The following is a 22,803-nucleotide window of genomic DNA, read 5'->3' as shown; positions in this document are numbered from 1 at the left end:
AGAAAACACACATGGTAGTGAAACAAATGCTCCAATCGAGCCAGGTGTGAAAACTTAATCTCAGATGGCAACCCAACGGACCGGCCAAAATCTATGGACTGACTTTTTGATCCATCTTCTGTTCAGATGTGATTGGCTGCTGTGATTTTGCCAAGTAAGTATTTTGTGGATCCTGGAACAACATTCTTGCCTGAGTTTTTTCTCCTAATCATTTCTGCCCTATCCATAAACCATAAATCTCTAAAATTAAAGGGAAATGATAGGTGAATAACACAACCCTGGTTGTGCGCCTGAACTTGACATGAACTATAAACTTCAAACTGTCCCTAAAATCTGATTGGTTGAGTGGAATCTTGTTCCAGGATCCACAAAGATGCTGATCCAGGAACTTGATTGGCTGCCCTTATGGTACCTCCAAGACCACAGGGCACGTAAAAACAAAACATTGTGACAAATGTCGGTTGGTTTCTATGTCAGTCAGATGGTCTCGTCCTTTCTAAGTGAGTGGTTCTTGGCCAGAATTAGCTGCAATATGAACCAGATTCCATGCCACAAATCTACAAAGCTACCAGAAGGATGGACTGACTAAAGAAGCATTTTAAACTGAGGATCTGACGTTCTCTGGGATAGGGATCTCTGCTGGACACTGATGTTCAAAATGTCTCCCGGAAGTGAAGTGCCTTCTTCTGTCTCTGTTTGCTCTCGCTCTCATACTGAACTGTTTATCCTGATTACATCAAGCCGTCATCATTAATTCGCACCTTGGGGGTCCTTCTCTACTCTGAGCTATGGCCACAATGAAACGCTTGTTCTGCTTTGTTATTCCACTGGAAACTACTGTGCAGCCGGGCAGTAGACATGAAGGCATCAGATTTATTTGATAAATTGTAAAAGCGTCACTTAAGCAGGAGAACAGGGGCCTTTATTATTGCAAGCTGCTATAGAGTCGAGGGGAGACACTGCCATGCTCTGTGTTCTTCTTCCTGAAGAGCTGATCAGTCCAGAGATCTCAGGCCTTTGACCTACATACATTTTCACTGTCATTTCAAAAAGTGAATTTATGCTAGCGCTGCTCGGCTAGAGTCTCATTAGGGCATCTAACAATAAACTCTTAAATATGGCTTCAATCTTTAGTTCAAATTCCAAACTCATTGACATTTGAGGTTTATTCACAGCTCATCGAACTAGTGGTGTTTGCTATTATTACTATTAATATTTTTTTTGTACATAAGTATAGACATAAAAAATGCTTAATCGTATTGCACCATGATAATCGTAATAAAGCGTAATCGCATTATGGCTCAGTGCAATTATCAGATTGCGAAGGCTGTGATTCTATTAAATAAAACAATGTGAAGCGCATCATTGTGTTCTTTTACATGTGAGCCGTTCATTATTCTGTGATTTCAGTGTCTCAGTGGTTTAATAACAAATTATGCCTGTCTTTAAATTAAAAAGTCGTTCAATGAAGTCAACGACTCACTGTCAAGATTATTCTTTACGCAAAATAGAAATTTAAGTACACTATAAACCCTAACAGTCAAAATAATTAAATAGTTTGAGTAGTGTCAACTCAAAGTAAGCAAATTAGTTCAATCAAATTAACTTTTATGAGTTTTTAGAACTTTCTCTTTTTTTCCATCAAAACATTATGAACGTGTTTCTTTTCGCTTAGACAAACTTAAATTTAACTGAAACTGGGCTAGGAATTATATTTCTCAGAATGCTTTGCCATGACACTCAAAAGAGAGAGAATTTTTAAAAAATAATACAAATTTTGCAAGATTGACATTGAGAGTGAGATTTAGTAGTGTTTAATGATTTATTATGCTAGATTAGAAGAATGTCTGTTATGTTGTTTGTTGGTTTGTTTGTTTGTTTGTTTGCTTGTTTTTTTGTAGGGTCATTGTGTTAAGTGTAGCATGAGTTTATTTTGAGAAAAGATATGTTAAATGTATTATAATGTACCATGCTAATGCTATCAAAGCATTTTGTTACCAATTAGCAAGGTAGCATTTTTTAGCTATCTAGTAAAAGCTAGGCAAGTTTCCACTACTAAAAATATTTAAGTCGATCATTTTAATTTCAATGTATGAATTAGCTAATTCAAATATTTGAAGTTAAGAGAAATTAAAATATGAGCACTAAAATAATAATAAAATACTGAAAGTTCTGCTAAATTAAACTTTACATTTGTTAATTAAAAAAAATGGATGTAACGGATTGCCTGAATTTTTTGAGTTGTGCCAACTTATTTAGGTTTACAGTGTAGGCCTAAATGAGTTGTGCCAACTTATTTAGGTTTACAGTGTAGGCCTAAATGAGTTGTGCCAACTTATTTAGGTTTACAGTGTAGGCCTATACAAGGTTAAGATATACAGTAAGCTGTGCGCTGAGGAAAACAGACAGTCTGTGCACATCAGCTCAGTCTTTGTCCTTCGTTATTTTTCAGATGTGTTCATAACATCTATGAACTTTCAAAGTATATGAAAATAAATTATATTGTCCCATCCTTGGAAGGACATTACATTTGAAATTACATTTAAAACACATACAAATGTTACAGACGTGCATATGAACCGAACCGAAAGACACATACCCAAAAAAAAAAAAAAAAATATATATATATATATATATATATATATATATATATATATATATATATATATATATATATATATATATATATATATATATATATATATATATATATATATATATATATATATATGTTATGAACACATCTGAAAAATAACGAAGGACAAAGACTGAGCTGATGTGCACCGACTGTCTGTTTTCCTCAGCGCACAGCTTACTGTATATCTTAACCTTGTATAGGCCTACACTGTAAACCTAAATAAGTTGGCACAACTCAAAAAATTCAGGCAATCCGTTCCATCCATTTTTTTTGTGGACACTTTGTGGAGATAAATATAAAACAAGCACATATTGTGATATTCCAAATAAGGAAAAAGCTTCAAATTGGTCCTGTCCTGGCCACTTTAAAAAGTTGTCATCATCAGAAGCCTCATGTTCCATTGAATCAAAAGCTGACTTTCTCTTCTCTGAGTTTCTATACCTAAAAACTTTGCTTTCCAGAAACATGCTCTGTTTTCCCTCGTAAAAGCAGCAGGGAACATTTCCAAATAACACTTAAAGTAGCACTTTTCTTTCTCTCAAAGATCGGTGTCATGGGGAATATTACAACAAGAGAAGATTCTTCATTGCATATTATTCTAATATTATATTATTATATATTACTCTGGTACATAAGCCTGCTACACCTTTGCATGATATACAGTACTCACACCTCAAGCAGTCTACACACACACACACACACTAACAGTGTCAGCATGTATATATACTCTGCAGGCCAGAGCAAACTCAATATATGTGTGCGGTCTGAAGAGAGTGCTGAAGTAAGTGACCTCAATCACCTCGGCTGTTTGAACAGTCAATACACAATGATCTGTGCCGAGCTGCCGGACGCACTGGCACACTTCACCAGCTTCATCTCAACGGAATATGTGAGCCATGAGCTCAATGAATCACACTGGCTCATTTTTTGCAGCATAGCCTACAGTGAACACAAACCACTACTGCATCTGAGAGCAAAATAAATGTTTCACTAATTATGCACAAAAAACTGCCCAATTTTGCAGAAAAAAATATTGTCATTGTAATATAGCACTATATTACATAATATATTATTATATTAATTTAGCCACCTAGTCCCAGGTGAACATCCTGATTTTGTAAACATATTTTGTTGATCCAGGAACAACATTCCTGTCTGAAAATGTATTCATAAATATATCTCTACCCCCAAACCTACCCTACACATAAGTTATGCCTAATAATATGATTAAAACTGACGCAGAAGCACCTAACACTGATTGTAAGCCTAAAATTGTAAACGGTAAACCTGTCCCTCAAATATGATTGGTTGATTGGAATGTTGTTCCTGGAATAACAAAGATGTTGATACGGGAACATGTTGAACTTGGTGAAATCAGGTTATGTACACTGAAAAAAAAAACCCTGGAAAACACACATTTTTCAATTTACTTCATCATGTTATTTGTTATCTAGGCAACAAAATTGTATTTCTCTTCTAAACCTGATTTCTTTGCTTTCGATTAATGTAATTCCCTTAAATGTGCAATCTACTAGATTACATTGGGGTGAATGTGAACCAATTAAGTACTCAAAAAGGATTTTTGCTGAAACTGTAGTTCCCAGCATGCTTTGCTTGGGACTTGACGAGAAGAGTAAAATTGTTAAACTTAAGTAATATTTTATGTGTTTTTTGGACAATATTAGATAAGGGGGAGACTTATATTGTTTAATAGTGTTTAGTGTTTAATTATGTTGGAATAATAAGGACTATTTAAATTATACTTGATGTACCACATTGGAGAAGACCAGAGCGATTGCTTAGGCTGTGGACTGAGACAGCACATGCTGTTAAAGAGCGCGTTATGCACAGCACTTGAAATGTTCATTATGGGCTATTGTTGGCTAATAGAATAAAAGTTAGTTAGTACAGTCTTATAAATCAGTCAAGTGACCACACAAATATACAAAAACAAAATATACTTGCGATTTGATTAAAGAGGCAGAGTCTCAAGCCCCCCTGTGCACACACTATGCATTCTGACTTATTTACACTTTTAAAGAGTTGGATTGCCATGCTAAACATGGCCAAAATTTCCAAAAAAGAGTACTTACGTGTCAAATACACTCCTACAGGATTGGAATACATTTTGGAAAGTTTTTTTTTATTTATTTTTTATTTTTTTTGTACGGCCCTTTATGAGGTCAAAAAAAGGTGGAAGTCCTTGTATGGGCACTTCTCCCAGATAAGTGCATGTGCATGTCAACCAGAGAGAAAGCAAGAGCACACCCATCATAAGCTTAGTTGGGTGTTACGGAAGCCGTCGGCAGCGCTGTCATTTAGTTGTTATGCCACACAATCAACAGTGTCACTAAAGAAGTGTGTTTCTGTTTGTAAGGGAAAGATAACCTTGTTCAGATTCCCAAATAACCCAGAGTTAAGGAAACAGTGGATGCAGTTTGCTTTCCCGGACCAGCAGCGCAGTTCTGCAAGTGTGTTTGTTGGTTCCCGGTCACGAGTCTAAAGTGTGTGTGTGTGTGTGTGTGTACTTGTTTATATAACATTGTGGGGACCAAATGTCCCCTCAATGTAACATAAACCTGAGATCACCTACATTGTGTTTTTTGAAAATGTAAAAATGCAGAATGTTTCCCATGATGGGTAGGTTTAGTGTCAGGGGCAGTGAAGGGGGATAAAATATGCGGGGTGTACAACGTGAAATCCAATATTCACAAAAAAATGTGTGTGTACTCATGAGTCTTTAGCCCACTGCATCCCTGCACAAGTTTGGCTGTTTTCAGAAAGAATCTGTACAGCGTATCTGTCTTTTGTAAATATGATAAAACTAAAGACTCTTCAGTGATATGAAGGATTCAATACTATTCTATACTCAAGATAAACACAAGATTGGCAGAAACTATGTGTATCCTTTAAATCCCATTATTTCGGTAAAATATAAAGCCCTATTTTTGCACCGAGTTATCACCCTAATTATGCCCATGCCAGTTATTAAGAAAAGAACAAACTTACATTGGCAAAGACAGATATTCTCTCCAATGTGCTGTGCACCTCAGTAATATTGACAACAACTAGGGTTGAGTGGTTTTGACATTTTCACACTTGCACAGTTGTTAAATTTAAATAAAAAATAAATAAAACAAAGAAACAAAGAAAGAAAGAACTGTAAACCCCTTTGCTGTAAAACCAAAGTTATGAACCAAAACAATGGGGTGGTACAATAATATTCACCATGCTACAAAGCACAAAGATTTCTTACACCTTTAGCATTTAATTGATGCACATAATTAGAAGACTTAAATCCCCACACCTGGTTTTACAAAGCCTAATCAGTTACCAAAATCATATTAGGGCCTGCGGGAACCTGGCTGTGTGTGTGTGTGTGTGTGTGTGTGTGTGTGTGTGTGTGTGTGTGTGTGTGTGTGTGTGTGTGTGTGTGTGTGTGTGTGTGTGTGTGTGTGTGTGTGTGTGTGTGTGTGTGTGTGTGTGTGTGTGTGTGTGTGTGTGTGTGTGTGTGTGTGTGTGTGTGCGTCGTTCCTGTCAGCCTCTCCTGATTGCCATTCTAGTCTGCCTTGCTCCCCGGGGAGCAGCGCAAGGCCTTGAGCAGACATTTATTAACACGACAGATTAATAGCACCAGGGAAAAGACATTTTCACAAACATGATAAATATTAATAATAATCAATACTAACTTACATTTGCCAAATTGAGTTGCAAACATCACCCATGGGGGGCAAGATAGAGGCAAATAGAGGGAGAGAGGAGGCAGACGGAGACGCATGCAGGAAAAGGCTAAGGTTTGCTAATAAGTGCCAGAAGGTCTCAGACGTCTGGATAATGACACAACAGCATATGCTCCATCTACTCCAGAAACACTGCTGCTCGTTCGCTTGCTACTGTATATCACGCAAGACCAAAGCCATGATAAGCATTCATTTTAAACTCCTGAAAGCAATAAATAATCAAATGTCTAATTTTAAACACTATGCCACTTTGCAATCAAAGCAATTTTATATCAGTGGGGAGAATGCACTAAACACACTCTTGTAAGTAAAGCAAGATTATTTGCAATTAGTCGTATAAGCAATGGCTACTCAAAAATCAGTTTTTCTGAAAATTAAAGCCATGATCAGAATGATTCCTGAATATACATTTTAATTAAATTGTCTATGAAATAGATGAATGTACAGATATAACCATCATCATCCTCATCATCATCATAATCATCATCATCATCATCATCATCATCATCCTCATCATCCTCATCCTCATCGTCATGCCACTATGCAGAACATTAGTATGTACATGGGTGTATTGAAAATAAATGGTGACAACACAGCACCAAGTATATTCAAAAGTTAGAAGTCTTTAAGTAGTTATAACTATTGATCAGTTTAATTGTATCCTTGCTGAGTATTATTTTCTTGAAAAAAAGCATATTAAAATTCAATTTTGTGAGTATGGTTGCCATCACAGTTTCTCATATTAAAATGAAAGGAGCTATTTGTAGAATTCAGAAACCTTTGTTATTAGCGACACCGGTGACTGCTAAGTGAACTGCAGACGGCAACTGGTTCGCACCCATGCACAAGTAACATACAAGAGATTGAATGCGATTCAATGCCCTGAAATACTCATGGATAAAGCAAAAATAATCTTAGAAATACCTTTGAAGGGATCTATTTTATCAAAAATCCCAATGCTGCTGAGAGTGATGTTTAGATGAATATGTACATATGTTCTCTCAATAATAAAAAAAAAAAGCACACAACAAAAATTACAGTGGTGAGAAAGCAGGAGTTAAGAAAGCATCTGATCGTAGAGATGCAGATATGTTTGCACTAGCTCTGGAATTCACTGGCATCATGTCGAAAGATGAGGTAGACTAATTCCAATTTAAGTAATTTGAAACTATAGACTAAATAGATCTGACTACGTGAGACTAGTTTGAGCTAATCCCTTTTCTTTGCATGGCACATTAGCATTACAATACAGAATGGTATAATCCTGAGCATTGTATAAGCATTTGTTCATTTAAAGTGTCCCTGAAAAGAAGAAAGGCTCTTGGGAGCCGTAAACATCACATCCTTATGATTTTCCTGGCAAAAAAGTCCAGAGTCCTTCACATAAAAATGAAAGATTATTCACAATTAATTGGTTTCAGAATAAAAGTTTATGGAATCCTTTACTTAGTGCTGCCAAAACGATTAATCATGATTAATCATATCCAAAATAAAAGTTTGTGGAAACATTCACTTACTGCTGTCAAAACAATTAATCACGATTAATCGCATCCCCCCAAAAAAACAGTTTCTAAAGCCCTTCACTTAGAGTGCTGTCAAAACGATTAATCGCGATTAATCACACCCAAAATAAATGTTTGTGGAGTTCTTCACTTTGTGCTGTCAAAACAAGTAATCGTGATTAATCGCACCCCCCCCCCCCCCAAAAAAAAGCAGTTTCTAAAATATTTCACTTAGTGCTGTCAAAACAATTAATCGTGATTACTCGCATAAAAAAAAAAAAAAATCTAAAGTCCTTCACTTAGTGCTGTCAAAAAGATCCACCGCGGTTAATCGCATCCAAAATAAGTTTGAGGAGTCCTTCACTAAGTTCTCTCTAAACGATTAATCGTGATTAATCGCATCCAAAATAAGTTTGTCGATTAATCAAGCTGGATTGATTCTGATTGGCTGTCTGTGTTTTTATCGTTCATTACCAAACCCTCTGAAAGTAATTCCAACGATATTGTGTTGTGGATTTTTTTTTTTTTTTATATTAACAACGATTTTAGAACTGCTCTTTATTGTTAGCACTATCGTCCTTAGTATAAACGGGCCTTGAATGGGCCTTTCAGAAACATGAACAAAATATAACAGACCCCAAACTGTTGAACATTAGTGTATATGGCTGTGCATATATTTTTTCTATTTCAACCATCCCACAAACTAATATAATAATATTTGTTTTACAAATAAACCATTACTGTGTTTTCAACATTATCCAAAAAGTTATATCATTTATTTATTTATTTTATATTAGCAGGTGCACAATAGTTTTCGCCTTTGATTATAAGCTCACAAACTAAGATTAGAGCCATCTTATGGAGCATCATGAACCCGAAGAGCTTACATTGCATACTAATTTCCATTTCTATTCTGCCAAGAAGTAAAGTCTCAGTTTTGGGTGTATTTTACAGCCTCATTTAGTTACCCAGTGGGAATAACAGAGAAGAGAGAAAGAGAGCAATGCATTAATTTTTATTAACAGGAAAAGCCATTGGTTGGGTTTGCGACGGTATCTGAGTTGGGGGAAATGATTTTCACCTCTGGCTCGGAGAGCACTCCCCACCTATACATCACCCGATTACTCCTGGACTGGCCCCGGTCTTAGTCATTAGCCAGTGAATTAACGACAATCCAGCATGCTATTAATCACACTGACAAAAGTGTTAGCATGCCACTGACCTGGCGGCGCACGGGGACGTGAGCAAAAGAGGGAGATTTCAGAGAGCGAGAGAGGGATAGAGGGAGGAAGGTGAAGAGGGGTAGTGGTTGAGGGGGTTGTAACTTACAAAGATACAGAATGAAACGAGAAACAGCCAGAGAGGGTACAAAGAGTACAGAATGAATACTGGAGCTATGAGCCACTACTCTTTAGTTTGTTCATACAGTACTGGATTAAAATATCACACTTTTTTTTAAAAGATGGAAATTATTCTAGTTTTCCTTACAAAACTCTTTCATTAATAAACATAGCACACACACACACACACACACACACACATACACACACACACACACACACACACACACACACACACACACACACACACACACACACACGTTGTTTTTGTGAAATGTGGGGACATCCCATAGGCGTAATGGTTTTTATACCGTACAAACCATATTTTCTATACCCCTACACTGCCCCTGCCCCTAAACCTACCCAACACAGGAAACATTCTGCATTTTCTCAACAACAAAAAAAAAAAAAAAAAAAAAACTCATCCTGTATGATTTATAAGCATTTTGAAAAATGAGGACATGGCCAATGTCCTCATATTTCACCCTCTCCTTGTAATACCTATGTCATACCCATGTCATTATACTTATTAAGTGAGGAACTCAAAAATACTTAACCATTCAGTGGTAAAAAACACACTGCACATTTCACAGCAGAGATATTAACTTTAGTTTACTGTACATGACATCTCAAACTAGATCAGAACACATACTGACATAATGTTACAGAACACCTGCCCTTCTCCACTGGTCTTTTCATGAGTGCGGACTCGGGCGAGCAGGTCAAGTGAATTAGCCGGGGTCGTTCAATAAGCCAGCCACAGCACTGGGCCGTCTAATCACACTGTTCTGCCTCATTGACCCGCCAGGAAAGAGCTAAAGCAGCCCAGACTGAGGACTCAATACAGAAGCTGGAAACAGCGCAACAAAACCAGAACGCTCCACCACCATACCAATACTAATTAAACTATTGTTGCGGTAGACAGTGCACTGCGGCACGCGCATTTTCTGCATGGAATGACCGGATAACCTACTTTTGTCAAAATGTGGGCTATGTAACAGATCATAAATGGAATACTGTATCCCTCAATGCACTCACATGAGTTAGACGAATTAAATGGAAGTAATATAAGACACTCTCTTTCCACCCTTTTGGATATGTTGGGAATGGAATACACTACCATTCTGCTTACAGCACAGTATATACATGATACCTACTGTTAAAAAATATGCATGTCAAATAGTAACATGTTTAGAAGGAGACATTTGTTTACACATTCTGATTAAAAATGAAAACAACATTTTTTATTTACAGCACGATAACCGGACACTACTCACTGTATAATGATCCCTTGTGAGAAAGAAGTGTGCACTTGTAGTGTACTTCAAATCTTAAAAGTAAATTGTTAACAAGGACTCTTGTTTCGCAGTTCAAAACGCTTACTCGTCTGAAGTCATTGTTATGTTATGCTTTTTCCGCAAGTTGAATATGGATGGCGGTCCGCCAGAAACTATATATTTTACTTTATAAAGTTTTAAATATGGATATTTTTCTTACACAAACCCATCAGTTCGCTTCAGAAGGTCTTTATTAAACCCTGGAGCCATGTGGAGCACTTTTATAATGGATGGATGCACTTTTTTGAGCTTCAAATTTTAGGCTGCCATTCACTGCCATTATAAAGCTTAGAAGAGCCAGGACATTTTTGAATATAACTCCGATTGTCTTTGTCTGAAAGAAGAGTGTCATATACGCCTATGATGGCTGTATCTGCATGTATCTGTATCATGGGTGAGTAACTCATGGGGTAATTTTCATTTTAGGGTGAACTGTCCCTTTAAATAAAATGTACTTTAAAAGAGTACGCTGTAATCACCAAGTACAATAAACAAAATAATAAAAAAAAACGTACTTTGTAACGTAATGTCCAATTTATACTAAAGCACATCTAAAGTACTTGGTTATATTTTAAACTGCATTGTGCTATTTAATATGTATGTTAATGTATTATTAAATTGCAACTTCATCATTATAAATGTGTAATTACCCTCATTTATATATTTTTAAGAAATATTTGCATTTATATATATTAATATAATGCATGTGTGTTTATTCATACATAATATTTATACACAGTACACACACATTTATTATGTAAACAAACTTTTTTTGGGATGCGATTAATCGTGATTAATCGATTTGACAGCACTAAAACAAAATACTTTCAAAGGAAACATGGCATGCAAGTTTCAATAGAAATTACATTAAAGTATATTTTAGTTTCCAATATTGTCAATGCACTCGGCAGTACAATTTAACCATATTTAAGTCATTTAACATGAGTGGGTCAAGGGACGCTTGGCGCTCTTTTTTTTGATTGCCTTTTTTTCGTATCATATATTTTAGTAATTATCATAAATTAGGTATCTTTCGAAAGCTTACGAACTCAAAATTCATCCTGTGAAAACCGTTTTGAAATCAGACGTTGCGTTACCATGGAAACGGTACTCTAATTTCTTCTAGCGGGTTCCTCCCCTAGTGGGCAGTGTCATGTTTCATATTACGAAATGTATTTTAACTACTTTATAATCAAAATCTTTTCTAATCTTGACAAAACACATATCATTGGAAAGGTCTGAGTCTCAAGGTTCCATATGTGGTGACTGTTTTATGATGGAAGTGATATTTGGACAGAAATTTACAGGAAAATGCATCAAAAAAACAATCAATGGAAATTGAATGACACCCGGTGGCTATTTTTGGTACAGCGCCTAAACAAAATCTCATGGGGACTTCAATTTTTGTGATATCAACTTCAAATTTGGAACACAACTTGGTTAGATATATGCCTTTGATTTTATAGTAATTTTAGAGTAAAACATTTTTTGTAAAATATATATTTTATATAAAATAAAAAATATTTAGTACTGTATTTTTCATTTTCAGTAAATTTAAACTTCCATAACTTTTTCATTCTTTCATATTTTGAAATGCTTTAACCTCAGTAATAATCTGCTGATTGTCTTCTTTAAATCAAGACCAAACTTAAGTCTATATTCCAAACCATTCTTGAATTACAGCCTTTTAAGTTTGGATAGTGCATTTTCATGACTATTCTCAAAAACGGGGGTGACAGTTAAAGGGTTAATACAATTTTAACCATAATATATTTTCATGTAATTATGAATAACACACAATAAAGTATTCAAAAACATTCAATTCTATTGAAAGTATATTCTTTTTAGTGCTGTCAAATCGATTAATCGCGATTAATCACATCCAAAATAAAAGTTTGTTTTTCGCGGATAATCAATTTGAGAGTTAATCATTCCATCAATGCATGTTGCATATTTTTGTATGTTAGTAATTTAAGTATGCAGTGTACACTGCACAGTAACCTATGCAGAGAGCAGTATGCTCATACTCCAGTCAGAACATCTTACCAGCTACCATCTTACCTTTCCTGACAATCATAAATCACTACCTCAGCTGAGAATGACATTTACTGAGAAATGACCACTACATGGAAAAGCAACTACAAGAAATGTCACACAGGAGGAGATAAACACTCTCCGATGAGATATAAGAAACAGGCTTTCTTCATTAAACTGCCCATATGTCGGATAAATGACAGAGACCCAGCTGAGCTTGAATCAAATCACTATGTGAAAGGAAAACACGTTAAAACTTAAATCTTGCACAGTTTATTGTTATCTTTTGAATGCCAGTATGGCATAAATCAACATCATGCCCAGTATAGGGGCACAATGTTGATTTAGAAATGAATTCAATCTGCATACTATTTTTTGTTGTATGATACAATTGTAAAATCTTATATTTTTACAATAGAAATGTTAATACTATCCTAATGTAAATCCTTTAACATTAAGTGATAACAGGTTTTGGGTACTACACTGTAAAAAAATATTGTTGGTTTAACTTAAAAAGTAGGGACCTGGTTGCCTTACATTTTTGAGTTTATTGAAATTAAAAAAAATTAGTTAATACAATGAAGGAAATTGGTTTAATAAATAGAAACTTGAAATATTATTATATCTGAACGACATAAAAAAAATAGATAAATCATGAAAATAGCACATTTGGCATGTTTCACGTGTCATCACAAATAAAACACACAATTACCCAATATGCTTGCAAAATCTTTTAATAATATTTCTATAAAGGTTGTCGATTCTTAAAAATGTTCATTGTATTAACTCATTTTTTTTTATTTCAAGGAACTCAACATTTTAAGGCAACCAGGTAACTTTTTTTAAAATTTATTTTTTACAGTGTACAGAAATTTCAGTACAGTATAGCCTTTTCCCTTCAAAGCATTTATATGGCACTTCTAATCTGTGATCCGAACTTTCTTGGTGCAAAAGAAAGACCACTAAATGAAGAAGATGTCAGGTTTGATTAGGCCTTTTTTTTTTTTAAAGTGCATTTATTTGGTTCTGTTGCGAGCAGGGGTCAATCTACTTATGTTCAAGCCCACTTAAACATAAGCCAGGGAAACTTCTCTGAATGTCAGAACTCACTAACGTAAATATGATCCTCTATTGCTGATGAAGGCCTACATGGTCAGTCCGGTCATCGAGAGTGATGAAACGTACAACACATCACATCAGAGCTGAAGTGAGAGAGATCTCAACCTAATTTGCTCGAGCGTTTATATCCTTAATGAAAGCTTCACCGGAGAAATGAAGCAGTTGAAAGAAATAATATCTCTTAAAGTGATTGCAGTGGATAGTTTTGAACAGCAGGAATTTCAACAAAATTCTATGAAACCCGGGGCCATTTGGTCTGAGGAGGAAAGGGAGGAAGTGATTCTTCAAAAACCTTTTGGATGAGAAAATGAATGGCAGTGGAGAAAAAAAAGTGGAGAAAAAAAGTGTCTATTTACAACAAGCCCGGCCTAAAACTGCCTGTTTTGGAAAAACAAGATAAAAAAAGAAAAAAGAAAACAGACATATTACATTTTTTTTAGTGGTGTAGTCAGTAAAGCATAAGGCTTAAAGAGCTAGGTTTTGATGCGATCGACCTGGGTTCAAATCCACCTTTCTCTCTTTTCCTATCACTCGAAAAGGCATTTACTTTAAATAAAAAAAAAAAAAAAATAATGTTATAAAAATGGAAATAAAGTACCTAATGAAATGTTGAATATTAATAAAAGCATTGGGTAGGATTATGAGATATGTTGAATATTAATAAAAAAATGAGAAATGTTGAATATTAATAAAAGCATTATGAGATATGTATAGGGAGGCCTTTTATTGTCCCATTAAGGCTGCATCCATTTAATTATTTTAATAAAAATAATAATTTACACTTTATTATTATTGTATGCTGTTTATGTACAACATTACTGAGGTGCAAATAGTATGTATCTGTCAAAATAAAGTATAAATATCATCTAATTACTATTTACACATATTGCAAATAACTACTTTTACATGCTGTTATAATATATCACTATTTTCACTTAGTAAATATCATCTACAGCTATTTGCACTTAGTTTAAATATCACCTATGTTATTTTCAATTAGTGTAAATCTAGTTGCTATTTACACTTGGTGTAAATAGCATCTATCACTATTTGCACATAGTGAAAAAAACACCAGAATAAATATATTGCTTATTGCACCAGTGCTCTAGAGTCCCGCATTGTGATTGGTCAGTGGTGCCATCATTGTTTTCTGCAGAGCTGCTTCATATCTCAACTAAACTCATTCCGTAATTGCTGAACTTTTCTTGAACCAAACTGAATCAGCACCGATCGGACTTCAGCTGAATAATGACGCTATTGTCTTGCGTTACAGCAGAATTGAACTCTGTTTGCATCACTGATCATTATTTTCCTTTGAAACAACCTGTATTGTATAAAGCGCTATATAAATAAAAGTGACAACTTGTTATGAAACAAAAAATTCTCTTAAAGTGACACTGTCCAAAAGTTTCTGAGGAAGGCAGTGTATGTTTTTTTTTTCCTTCCTTGAGCTTATTGTGTTCTCACTTAGCGTGGCATGGCGTGAGGGAGCTGACAGAAAATACTGGTCAAAAAGAAAAGTAAGAGGAAGCGATGCCTCCACAATGCTGATTTGAGACAGATTTGGCACATCAATGTGATAATGTCAACCTATGATGCCAGTAGATCCAAATGAACGGGACAAATTGGTGGAGAGACTAGATCGAAATAAACAACTTAAATGGATAGTTAACCCAAAAATGTTATTTTTGACATTACTTGCTTGTTGTTCCAAACCCGTTCCGTTGTTTTGTTGAACACAAAAGAAGATATTTTGAAGAATGTCGGTAACCAGACACTTAATGGTAGATATTTAATTCCGTAGTAGCAAATAAAATACTATGGAAGTCAATGGGTGCCGTCAACTGTCTGGTTACCGACATTTAACACAAGAACAAAACTCATAAAGGTTTGGAACAACTTGAGGGAGAGTAAATTATGACAAAACTTTTTTTGGACAATCCCTTTTGTACACTCAGTTTTTGAATTTGAGTTCTGTCTTAATTAAAGATTTTTACATTTGTTTAAATGTTTAAATATTTTAAATAGTTTCAAATGACTTCAAAATGATCATTTAAACATTAAATTAATACTAATATATGATTGTTGTTATTATTATTATTATTATTATTATTATTATTATTATTATTATTATTTCACATAATATAAATGGAAATGTAGCTGAAAAAAAATGCAGACAGTGCAATGCTCCTCATTTCAGAAGGCCACCACACACAATTAATTATAAAATATTACAAATAAAATAATGCTTTCCATACCTATAATAGTATAACACTCTTTAGAAAGAAAAAAAAACCCGCTAATCAATAAATCTGTCAATCCATTCTCATTTTCACTATATTTCACGCAGAGCAGAATAACAGGTCTGAAGGAAGTCATCATGTTGTGCCGTGGGAAGGAAGCAGGAAAACAGATGTGGCAGTAGAGTAAATGGTAACAAGTGCATTGAAGAACAATGCGGCCGGTTCTCCTGCAGAACAGAGCTGAGAACCTGCTCAGGCGACAATCAGTCATAGCACAATGCTATACGCACGGCTGACAAACAATGGGCTTGACTCTAAGAATTCTGGGAAAGGGGGCCTGACCTCCTTCACCGATGTGTAGCCAGAGGAACGAGGGACCTACACCGCTAACCGCTAGAGACGGCATTGTGCACATGGTCAATATTTGATGGTCAGTAAAATATCCTGACCTTAATTATTCAATACAAATGCAATAAAGGTTAATAAAATTAAAATTCCGACTCGTGCTGCTAGTGGCAAAGAAATCGCACCTTCAAAGTAATTTGCTATATCGGTCTATAAATTTGCTTATTACACCGGCGGTCTAGAATACTTGATTGTGATTGGTCAGTGGTGGACAAATATGTGGTCAAATATGTTTTTGCATAGTAAAGCTAAATTGTATTTGGCTGTTATAGATGTACAAAAAAATATATAAAAATAAATTGTATTACTATATTTGTCCTTAATTTAAAGGTGGGCTTTGAATGAGTTGATTAAAGGTGCACTATGCAACTTTCCGTTCACTGGAGGGCGCCTATTCAAAACAAAAGTGTAGTTTGATGACGCCAAGTGTGAGCGCAGCATCTTGGGACATGTGGTCTTCACCTCACAGCCGGTGGAAAAAAGGACACGGGCAGAAATCACGTTCATGGATGCGGTTATTAACGTTACTGTAGTGTGAAGCAGAGCAGGAGTGAGTGTTGTGGAGCTGAGCACAGCCGCTGGAGCGATTGTTATACAAACACATGGCTCGCGAGCACTGGGACATTTATTATGACGGGACGGGACGGGACGGGACACAGTCGTCGGGGCGCGCACTTCCGCTTTTCCGGTTATGATTATGAGGTAATGCAGCTCTGTTTATCATATTAGATACATTTAAGTGTGTTTAAAATTATGTTATGACGTTACTCTGTGTGTTCGCTCGGCGCTGCTGTGACATGTTCACACTGCTAAGAGTAAAGCGCTTCTGCAGAATAAAACCGAGAGAAACGTAGATATGACGCGATCGACAGGCGACTCGCTCAAACGCTATGCTGAAACGTCCCGGTCCTTGGTTAAAATAGCAATTTTCTCACAATTTACAAATAGTTGGAAACATTTGGGATATTGTAGGTACTCAACTGAACAAAATATATAACACTGGTTTTTGGATATTTTACTGCAAAAATACTACATAGTGCACCTTTAATTCTATTTAACATAGTGCAGTCTCTCACTTCCTTTAAAACGAATCTCAGATTTTGGTGACATCATCGCAGACTTCACCTTCTCGTCAAATCTTCTGTCCAATCAAAATGCTGTCTAGAATCTAAAGCCCGCCCCCTACTCTGCTGAAGCGGCGGCTGAAATCGGTCAGGAGTTGTTAACACACATTTACTAATTTCTACATGGTGAACGGCACAGAGCACACTATATATGTGATAAGAAACGATTCAGTGTAAATATGCTTTCAGTTGAGGCAAATGAAGTCTCTTTTCACGCTAGTTTCACGCACCGCAGCAGCGCACACACACCTCTTGTCTAAATTTAGACTACAGACACGAGAGCGCAGCGCGGATTATATGCTCGAGTCCGCGCGACCAAAAAATATATCGGACCCATTTGAATTCTGCACAGAATGCTGCATTTCAAAGCGATATGAAGGAGATTATGATGATAAGCAGTGTTAGAGGAAACTGGCTTTACCAAACAGAAAGGTCCGCTCTACTCAAACTGACACCTGAAACGCTATAAGCTGTTTTAAAAAAGGGGAGGAGATGCAAACAGCTGGAGCCATTTCAGGGGAAATCACGTTAACACATTGAATAAAGCGGCGCATTTCAAAGCACTTCAGTGGGCCTTTAAACTAGCATAAGTTGATTCGGACCTAAGTGCGCTTCAGACCATGTGCTCAGATCGTTGGCTCATAAAATAGTAAACTTTTCATTTGGTAACGATCGGTTTGGAAACAATAAATATAAAGCCACGCCTTTATTACACCCTGTTAAATAAGTGTGTGTGTGTGTGTGTGGGGGGGGGGGGGGGGTTATCCAAGGACAGAAGATGCATGAGTTAATGTCGCATTTCCATAGTCCAATGTCACTTTTTTTTAAATAATGTTTTGTTTAAAATGTAATACTACCGAGGTCAGGCCTCACGGTAAGCTAACTAGGACAGCCTCTTAATAACACACTCTACTATGTCCAACATGCTTAATGATGCAACGTGTTTCTTGACTTAATTAACATTCATCAGAGCATGTGACTTCATTAGCAGCACGCTGGTTTTTGCTCACATAAATAACGCCTCGTACCTGAGAATGTGGTACACGTGCGGTAACACAGAGGTGGGACGCGGTGAGCAGTTGGAGAATGAAAGGCAATTTTCCTGTTTAAAGCGGCAGCGAATCGCAGCGAATTCCAGATAATTGGCTGGTAATTAGGGGGGTCGTCAGGTCGATTTGGGAACAAATGGCACCCTTTAACGGAGGTGGTCTCCTAGGTAATCTGAGCTGACCCCCCTGCTTTGTCTCTGTTATCTCTGCCTCTGCTCACTGCGTGACATCCTAAATAAGGTGTCCCTCTCCGGGGACGAAGCGGCGCAGAGCAACTATTTGTCATGAGTCAGACAGTGGCGCTCAGAGCTCTTTGCCGCTCCCCGCGGTACCTCCGCAAATTTCGTTTCGGCGGTCTGACTAGACATCCCATTGCTGGGGGAAGCACGGGAGGTCAGAGTGGACGCAGGCTGAATAAATATCCCACCGGTCTCCTGAGATTCAGCAGGTAGCTCACTACCGTGCCTCCGAGCCATGCGGAAGACGAGCAAAGAAAGTAACACAAGAGCCAGATGCGCAGAATCCACAACCTTTACTGCCACAAAGTGCATTCAGCACATACAACCCAGGCCATTAACTGGAGCCAGAGGCATCAACAGCACTGCGCCTGCCTCTAGAGTGCCTTCTCGCTGAGTATGTTCCAGTTTGGAGTCTGTTTTTAACAAAAAATTGTGACATCATGTGGCAGTTTTTAGCCCACTTGCTATGTATGGCAGTGAAGTTTAAAATAGAACAGCAAAAGTAACGCGGATTTGCTTAAAACAACCAATCATGGTAAACTGCAGAGTGCTGTTGTTCTGACAATCAGCACATCTGTGACTTTGCCATAACACAAAACGGCCATCTTTGTTATTAATACATTATCTGAACATATTATTTTAATACACGTTAACTTGAAGAGTTTATTAAATACACCGTATGTTGTTGTGTTGCATGTAAATGTCTTCAGTCTTTTTATTGTGTTGGCCTTCTTGATTGCTTTGATATTCTCATTTTTAATCAGTTTTCAGTAGATTCAATAGATCAATTCTTCAGTTTTTAATAGATTTTAGGTTTCAGACGTCGACTGCTGTCACATGACATGGAGGAAAAAAAACTGAATGCAAGATACTGAATATTAGAAACACCTTAATGCCTTGTAAAATGCTAGGTTATGCTTTATTTTAAGGTGTCTGTTACACGTTATCCATTTAAGTACTGAGTAATATTAAGTAACATTCACTTATATGGCTAGGATTAGAGTTTGGTTTAGGGTTAGTCCCATATAATTATGCATCATTTATACACTGAAGAAAAGTGCGTTGGATTTAGATTATTTAATTGTGTACATCGGTCCCACATGAATCAATTGCGTTAACTTCAACATCCCGGAATGATGCCCTTTTAAGTACAGCCTTTCTTATCTTTCTCAAAAATAATAATAAAAAAAATATAAAATTACATATAAAATAACAACATTTACTTTCTCTTTATTTATCCATATGTATGAATGCATTAAGCATGCTGGGAACTTACAAGCCCCGCCCAGTTTTAGTTCATTCAACACAAATCATTTGTGTAACACAACACAAACAGATTAAGTTGGACTTCAATTTGACTTATATTTAACTGGATTGAACACAGTCAAATTAAGTTTGGACAAAATGTATAGCAATTGTGTTGCTTTAGCTCATTTTAAATGAGCAATTTAAAAAAATGCAGTGTAGTTAGCAACTACATGTTACATAAGTAACAATGACAGTGTAATAAAGTGTCACCAAATACAGCTGCAGAATGTTGGTTCTCAGAAAATATGCCATTCGAACAAATGTGTGCCAACCCTCAAGTGTTGTTTAGTGCATTGCTGTGGTTGACCAATCAGAATCAAGTAATACAAAAGCATATGCATTTTATATAACAACTTTAACAATTTTAGATATATGTTATTGATAGTACGTAATAGACTGAAGAATATTTTTTTTTTAAATGGTGTAGGATTTACTTTTTATTAAATTTCACAAATGTGACCCTTGACCAAAAAAACAGTCATAAGCACCACGGGTATATTTGTGGCAATAGTCACTAATACATTGTATGCTATTTTGTAAATTTCCTACAGTAAATATATCAGAAATGTAATATGCGTTGCTAAGGACTTAAGGACTCCTGAGGGTTAAAAGTGATTTTCTCAACAAAAAAAAACAAAAAAAAAATCAGATTCCAGATTTTCAAATAGTTGTATCTCAGCCAAATATTGCAAACCGTACATCAATGGAAAGCTTATTATTCATCTCAATATCAATCTTACTTTTAAAAAATTGACCCAAACACTCTAAAAATGCTGGGTTAAAAACAATCCAAGTCCATTGAAAATGGACAAAACCAGAAATTGGGTTGTTTGAATGGGTCAATTCACTGGGTTCAAACAGCCCAATTTCTGGGTTTGTCCATTTTTAACCCATCTTGGGTTGTTTTTAACCCAGCATTTTTTACACTGTATGACTGGTTTTGTGGTCCAGGGTCACACATAATTAACTTAATGTAAAATTCTGAAGGAGAAAGACTGAAAGAGTACTTTCTTGTAAAATACACTCCATTAATCTACAACAAACCATATTTATTCATGTATTGATTGATTTACGTTGAACATTATAGTCAGAAAACACAAGAGAGAGGCTAACCAGCCAGTATTTCCTCAAACAGGAAAAAACAGAAGTGCAAAGAATGCAACGCGCAACACAAAGGAAAGAAAAAAGGGCCCGAGTGGTGTGCTGGTGTGGGACACCGGGGGTAAATACACAGGAATGGGAGATTTCAATGACACGACTGCTCTTGCTCGTGTGATTCTGCGAGAGACTTTCAGCTGTGGCTTTCTGCTAGTATGAAATGAGCAGAGAGGCGAGGAGCACATGGCGAATGGAGGGAGAAAAAGAGAAAGCAAATGAGCGTTTGTGCTGCCTGAGAGAGGCAGATCAAAGGCTACGTCCAAATTTGCTACTTCCCTTCAGATAATGTGTGACACAATTAGACGGGCTTGACAATTTCCATTACGCCTGATCAAATATTTATCATGCTTTGGAGATGATGTCGCACCCCTGGCTCTCACCCGTCTCATTTGCATAACAAATGGGAGAGACACTTAACAAATAAGTGAAATAGGGAGTAACGAGAGGGCGGACGAGCGAGGGAGAGAGAGACCGAGAGAAAGAGAGGGGACATGGAGGTGTCAGAGTTACAGTCAGCCTCTCTCCATTTGATTTGCAAATGGCCAGCCTCTGTCATCAATTCAGGGCGCGGGGTAGAGCTATCACCATGACGAGAGGGCCGAAGGAGAGGACAGCTCCCCGATGCTGCCTTACAGCACTATTAATCATCCAGCAGTGGGAGAAACGCAGCCAAATTGGGCTCATCAGTCTCTATATTAAACAGGAATCAAGGTACAAGGACAGGAGGGGAGGGGAGGGCTGTGGAAATGGACTGATAGAACAGCCTCTATTTTATCACTTTCTTCTGTCTTCTGTTTATTTTTAGAAATGCACGCCCGAAGTCTTAGAAGCAATGTAATAAGCAATTTAAGAAAGTACAGTGTATAAGAGACCATATTTATTATTATTATTATTATTATTATTATTATTATTATTATTATTATTATTATTATTATTATTATTATTATTATTATTATTGCATCAGTCACCATGTCATTTAATTTTTTACTATTATTTTTTGTTTAGATTTGGAATTGGATGTCATTTCATCATTTTCGGTTTTAATTTTAGTTTCAGGTAAAATTTGTTTTCCATTTTTAATTAGTTTTGTGTGTGTGTGTGTGTGTGTGTGTGTGTGTGTGTGTGTGTGTGTGTGTGTGTGTGTGTGTGTGTGTGTGTGTGTGTGTGTGTGTGTGTGTGTGTGTGTGTGTGTGTGTGTGTGTGTGTGTGTGTGTGTGTGTGTGTGTGTGTGTGTGTGTGTGTGTGTGTGTGTTTGATGGGTATTATAAGTTATTTTAATATTTTAACAAACTAAACATGTTTTAGATATTTTATTTTATTTAAGTTTATTATTACTTTATTTAATTCAAGTAATGAAAATGTGTTTTATGATTTTAGTTTTAGTTAAAACTAATAAACCCTGATCAGTTGATACAGAATTTAATGTCCAGCCATGTCGGATACTGGATATAACATTCTATTTTATTTATTTATTTATTTTTTATTGGATATTGGAAATTCTATTTCTTAATGTATTGCTTTTGAATATTTAATTGTGGACTTCAGAAAAAAATAGTACATTTCATTA

General features: G+C 36.2%; 1 protein-coding gene across 12 annotated transcripts in view; it reads right to left on the bottom strand.

Annotated features, from left to right (window-relative positions):
• The window catches only part of prdm16 (PR domain containing 16), a 313,157-nt gene that overhangs the window by 230,239 nt on the left and 60,115 nt on the right, over positions 1-22,803 (bottom strand). The window lies entirely within an intron of this gene.

This window comes from Pseudorasbora parva, chromosome 13 (assembly GCF_024679245.1).
Source record: "Pseudorasbora parva isolate DD20220531a chromosome 13, ASM2467924v1, whole genome shotgun sequence".
In the NCBI taxonomy this organism is placed as follows: domain Eukaryota; kingdom Metazoa; phylum Chordata; class Actinopteri; order Cypriniformes; family Gobionidae; genus Pseudorasbora; species Pseudorasbora parva.
The sequence above is the reverse complement of the archived record's forward strand: the minus strand, read 5'-3'. Positions and strand labels throughout refer to the sequence as shown.